This window comes from Hibiscus syriacus, unplaced genomic scaffold (assembly GCF_006381635.1).
Source record: "Hibiscus syriacus cultivar Baekdansim isolate YM2019G1 unplaced genomic scaffold, ASM638163v2 tig00110328_pilon, whole genome shotgun sequence".
Classification (NCBI taxonomy): Eukaryota; Viridiplantae; Streptophyta; class Magnoliopsida; order Malvales; family Malvaceae; genus Hibiscus; species Hibiscus syriacus.
The window spans coordinates 4,058,649-4,065,303 of NW_024062685.1; positions in this window are offsets into that span (position 1 = coordinate 4,058,649).

Below are 6,655 nucleotides of genomic sequence, written 5' to 3' on the forward strand. Positions count from 1 at the left end.
TCATTAATGTCTAAACAAGTGTATAAGATTAATTAATATATTCTTGTTTAGTAAATTATTCATCGGAAGTGTTTTCATCTTACATTATTCCTAATTATTCAGAAATGAGTTTTAAGATTTTTTTTTATTATTATATCATCAAGATAAAATTAATATAAAAATAACATCTTATTTATTATGTACGATTTTGCAAGCGTATCTTGTGGGAAGTTCTATAGTAGGATAATCTTAATATACAATTAAAAAATTGTTATCGATTTTGTTATTATTTAAATAAAAAAATTAATAAAAAAATTGTTAAAAATATTATTATTTTTACCTAAAACATCAATATTTTTTAATATTTCCGGTAAAGTGACTAACAATAATAAAATCGTAGAAAAAATAATAAAATCGATAACATTTATTGGTAGGTAAAACGCCTAATAATAATAAAACTAACAGAAATAATAATGTCTTCAATTTTTTTTATCAATTTTAATATTTAAATAATAACAAAATCAATAACATCTTTTTTATTCGTATATTAAAATTATCGTTTGTAATCATTTTGTTGGAAGTATCTTCTGCCAAACACAGACACATGCTAAACTAAAATGAAAGTAAAAAAATATAGTAAAAAATATAAAAGAATATTATATGAATTGGGTTAAAACAGAATAAAATAATTATATAAGTATAAAATAGACAATAACAACACATATGTATTTAGCATTATGTTGAAGGGGAGGTTTCACGTGATATAATTTTAATGTACGATTAAGGATAGGTATTATCGGTTTTATTATTTTTTTTAATATTTTTAATAAAAATTATCTAAAACATTATTATTTCTATCGATTTTATTATTATTGTGTACTTTATTGATTTTGTTAACATATATGGTAAAACGCTACATAAAACATTATTTTTTTACCGGTTTTGTTATTATTGACCACTTTATCGGAAATGTTAAAAAACATTAATGTTTGAGGTAGAAATAATAATGTTTTAGATAATTTTTTATCAAAAATGTTAAAAAAATAATAATAAAACCTGTAGTACATTTTTTAACGTATATTAAGACTATCGTACTAAAAAATAATAATAAAACTTATAACACTTTTTTTATCGTATATTAAGACTGTCGCACTATAAAATTACCTGTATTGAAAGGGTTAATGGGTTATAGATTACTACCCATTACAGACGCACATATGATATTAATGATATTAATGACTGCATATGAATACTATACAACTATGTATTTATGTATTTATTTATACATGCATTGCATTTTATCTATATTTTTAATTTTCTGATTGCCGGAGGTCTTCCACGGAAGCTACTCTCAACCTGGCGTTGGGGGCAGCCTACTATCCTACCTCCCCTTACCCCATTGCATATGAGAATTGGGTTTTGTGTTGTTGTTGTTGTAGAGACTTTTTCTCCACCTCTCTAGTCTTTGATAGTGGTTTTGCTCATGGTTTTCAGAAGTTAACTGGTTCTCCGTTCTTTAGAGGGCTTCTAAAGCACGATAAGGGTTATTTTCTTAGGTCCTTAAGTCGATATTGGAGTTTCAAAGAGCGTGATGAGCATAGGAACAGGGGAACTTGTATCAGGTCTTCGGTCTTCGTTTCAGTCTCCTTCTCAAAGGTTTTCCATCATGAGTTTGATTGCCAGGAAGTGGAAAAAGGGTCGTTTTTCTTAGTTCATGTCAAGTTGTCTTCGTTTAGGGATCAATCCTCGCGTAAAAGCAGTTATCATCATCGAACTCCCCACGGGTTTCTTCCAATAGGTAAGTGTTTCCTTCATTCTTACAGCATCTTTTAGTGGCTTTGCAGGATGAGACAGGTGGTTACAAATTTACAAAAGGAGGAAAGCGAGGTGAGCTGACTCAGTGGCTAAGTAGGAACCGGGGAAGGAGGAGAAAGAAGAAAAGAGCATCTAAGTTAAAAGCTGCCTTAGAGAGTTGGGGAAGCAACTGGAGAGATGGAGTTATTTTAGACTACACAAAAGTTATGCAAATAGTAAGTGGAATGTTTTCACCAAAGCTGGCGGACAGATGGTGGGTGGTAGCTGATCGGAAGAGACGAGTTACAATTGTAGGTTGGTGGAACAAATCAACTCATCCCTCAAAGGTTTGGGACGATGTCAGATAAAAGATATATGGGGTTTTACCAAACTGGGAACCAAGAAAGCGGAGGGAGTAAAGATGTGGAGCAAAGAGATCTCCTGCAGCAGGTTCGGTGCAAGGCTCAAGGTCATGTATCCTTGACTCAACTAATTTGGGAGAGACGGGGTCTACTTTTGGTCAAAGAAAATACGACAGCGTCCCATGGGCAAGAGTAGAATGGTGAAATTTGGGAAGTACTACATTGCGGAAGTCTTAATATACGATTAAGGAAAATCGCTATTATTTTGTTATTATTTTTTTAATAAAATCGGTAAAAATTACTTAAAATATTATTATTTTACCTAAAATATTAATATTTTTAATATTTCCGGTAAAGTGTCCAATTATAACAAAACCGGTAGAAAAATAATAAAATCAGTAACATTTTACCGTATGTGTTAACAAAATCGGTAAAGCGCTCAATAATAAAAAAAATTGATAGAAATAATAATGTTTTTGATATTTTTTACCGATTTTTTAAATAAATAATAACAAAAACGGTAACGTCTTTCTTTAATCGTATATTAAGGATGTCGCACGTGATAAGTTTATTTAAAACATTTTTAACATGTGCATGGGGAAAATGTGTGCTTTGCTCACAACATTTTGGGTTTATAGAGGTGTTTTTACTCAAAAAGTACAGTGACAAGAATTAATTACCTGTCAGATATCGTTTCGTCCAATTTTATCGATCTATAACTCTTTTTGACAAAGTGCGGATCGTTATTTGTACCTTTACGGGGTTTCGTCTGAGTTGACGTCACGTCCATCCGCACCTTTTTAGGATATCTGACACGCGCCAGTAAGACGCGAATAACTATCAACGTCTTTCATTATTGATTTCGAATTTCTCGACATTTAAACTCTCATCTCGCATATAAATAACACCCTTTAACCGTAAACATCATCACATTATTTCCTCCTATATTTACTTCACCAGTTCCTTCGATCTTTTGTTGTAAGGTAATTTTTTTAGTATATTTAAATTTCATTTACTTTAAGTTAATATCATTTAAGCATCACTGATTAATTAAATAAGAAAATGATACAAGAAAATGGATTAAAAACACTAAATAATAAAATCATTCGCTTGAATTAAGTAATAAAAAAATAAACAAAATAAATTAAGTAATAAAATGTAAATAATTAAAAAAATTACAATTGCTGGTAAATAAAAAAATTAAATACAAAAATAATGAAATGTATGAATATGTCTATGCTTGCATCTTGAATGTGTTCCGCAAGGCGGTGATTGTCTGTATCGAGGAGAATTTATTCATATAACTTGTTCTGAATCCTCACTCATCATCATCATCAGGAGCAAATACATTTTGTTGATGAGGGACGAATGACGATGTAGCACCTCCATAGAATAAGGACCCTGGAGGTATATGATTGACTATTCCACCGCTCATAGAAAATTGGGAAAACTGCGAAAAGACAGACATCGATGAGTGAGAAAACTATACGGGAGGTGTCTATGCGGCAATCATCAGTGGTGAAATTGGACCCGCCAAATAACCATCATATGAACCCTAATTTGGATCTACAAACATGAAACTATAATATCTGCCAGGAGAGGTCATATAACTCTGCGGCGGTGGCGACATCTGGTATGGAAATGGCAGTGATGGCATATGATATGGCTGCGGTACCATCTGAAATGGTTGTGGAGCCATCTGAAACGGCTGTGGAATGTACAACGACATAGACAGTGGCTGTTGTGAAGGTTCTGGTGCTGCAGCTGAGGATGAATCGAAAGCGCCTGCTCTCCATCCATGAGTCAGGGGACGATGATGTTGTGTTGGGGGACGATGATGTTATGACGGGGGACGATGATATTATGACGGTGGACGTCTTTGTCGACGTCGATTAATGCTTCCACTTCGTGCTTCCTCGAAAAGAATGAACGATTTCTCGTTCCTGTTGAACCACTCGCAATAACCATCTGCAACTGTCAAATGGTTAACATAAATGGGTTTTGTATCGGGAATGTGCCCATGTCGATCCTCTCATATCATTACCCACTTATAGTGCTTCAGCAGCTAGTCCACTTCTTTTTTGTCGCGTCGATCAATGTTATGCAAATCGTCGAGATTTTTAGGTGCTTCCGGAATTGATTATACAAAACCAAATTGGCACATCACGCGATCAGTGGGAAGCCACTCGACAATCGCATAACATATCAGAGGGACCACCGCCATCCAGACATCTAATGGACCCCTTAAGTCGTGTGGGATAAAAATCATCATCTCTTAAGTACAATAAGGAGCCCATTCAAACTAAAACAAATAAATAAAATTCTTATCAAAATAATAATCTAATTATATAACGATAATTAAAAGTAGATTTTGTTATTTAAATACATACATTTGTACAAGCCTTCTGATCCATGAGTATCATAATTTCTTCTAATTCATCAGTAAATCCTGATGATCTTTCCTTGTAGTTGATCACCTATTTAATTAAATAAATTTTATTATATACTAAATAAAATTATTAATATACGAAATCAATATTGTAATTACCTCAATAATAGCGGGAAGACCAACGAGTTTTTCACCACCTGACATAAAAAGGGCATGCGATACCACGCCTAAGACTGCAGCAGAAGAAGACATTCACCAATAGGATTTTTTCTATAGTCAGTAGCTCGACACATTTCCCTATAGAGAAATGTCAAAACTGTCGAGCCCCAACTCCGTGTGCCAGCCTGATGAAAATCGGTGAGGTGACGCAACCACATATAGTGAACTTGGTTGCGCGATTTGTCTAACATTAGGAGTCCTCCTATCAACTGTAGTATGCAAGCTCATCCATACATTTTAACCTGCTAGGCGTCGCTATTCAAACGCTTGAAAGTTGCATCAAACCAATTTAACGGAATTTGACCACCGTTGAAATTATGCGGGACACCTCCAAGATACTCTTGGCACAATGAATGCTAGTCACCGTGCGCCACCCCAGAAAGCACATATCTATCTATCGAAAGCCCCAAATGAATGAAAACATCCTCCAGCGTAATTGTGCACTCTCCATACGGAGGATGGAATGTGTGTGTCTCCGGTCTCCACCATCGACCAATGCAGAAATCAGGTTGGATTCTAGGTTACAGTGTCCTTCGTACCTTGCTACATAACCGAATACAACTTCAACTAAGTACGACCATACACATGTTGAGATCTCTAACTTAAGATTACAGATGAAGGGATCTAATATACGGTATATCTCCTAATTTAATAAATAATATAGAAATTAAAATATAAACTAATACTAAAAAATTTAAATAAATAAAATATTAACAATAATTAAAATTAAAATTAAAATAGAATTTAAAAGTGTTATTGTATCAGAAAAATGCTTCAATATATGATGTACATTTAAACGAAGCAGATCGCCTTCTATTTTATAACTGAACAAAATAATAAAAAGTTAATATAATACAATTTAATAAAATATTAATTTATTAATTTATTATAATATAATAAATATTTTACCTTATAAATATAATTTGATCGGGTTTGAGCTTTAAGAGGGTTTGGGCTATGTGAGAGAGTGAAAGAATTTGAGAATTTGGTGTGTGTTTGAATGAAGAACGGATGGGGTATTTATAGGGAGAGGGGAGAGGTTTGGCCGGATGGGGTAATTAATGTGGGAGGTGTGATGGTTGAAGTAAGAAATTTGTCATCCGCACCTTTCCTTACGTGGCGCTGGCTCGGGTAAGGCGCAGATGATGTGGCGCCAGTTTAGACGAAACCCTACAAAAGTACAAATGACGATCCATGCCTTGTCAGAAAGGGTGCTAGAACAATAAAATTTGACAAAACGGTACCTGACATATAATTATTTTCTGTCAAGATGATTTTTGGGTAAAAACGTGTTTTTTTAAGAAATTCACTGGGGCCTGTAAATTCCTAATATACATTATATCTCCGACACAATAAATGGATATTAAGGTGGCGTTTGGTTCGCTGGAATGTTTCTAAGGATTTGGAATATGTGAAGGAATTGGAATCTGAATCTGAAACATGTTTGGTTGGCAGGAAATTGAATTGAAATCCAATTCCATATTCTGTTTGGTTCGCAGACATGTCAGATGAATTTGATTTTAGTAATGTAAAATGACATAATTACCCTTCTTGTTTTTTTTGCTTAATTTTAGTTTGTTTTATAACTTACATGTAACAATATATTATAAAAATTTAAAAAATATTAAAATTTTTATTTTATTGATTGATTATTGATTTCAATAAGAGAAAATAACTTCAGTGACTGAAAATGCCTTATAATATACGATTTTAACCAACTTTTTTTGGATTTACGAAAATGACCAACAAATTCGCAACGCGAACTTGTAATTGGCAACACAGAAGTCAAATTCACAACACAAAAGTCAAATTCGCAAAGCGCGTTTATTTTCGCAACGCGAATTTTATTTTCGAATTCGAAACACAATATTAATTTCGCAACACAAATGTGAACAATATAATCACAACTCAT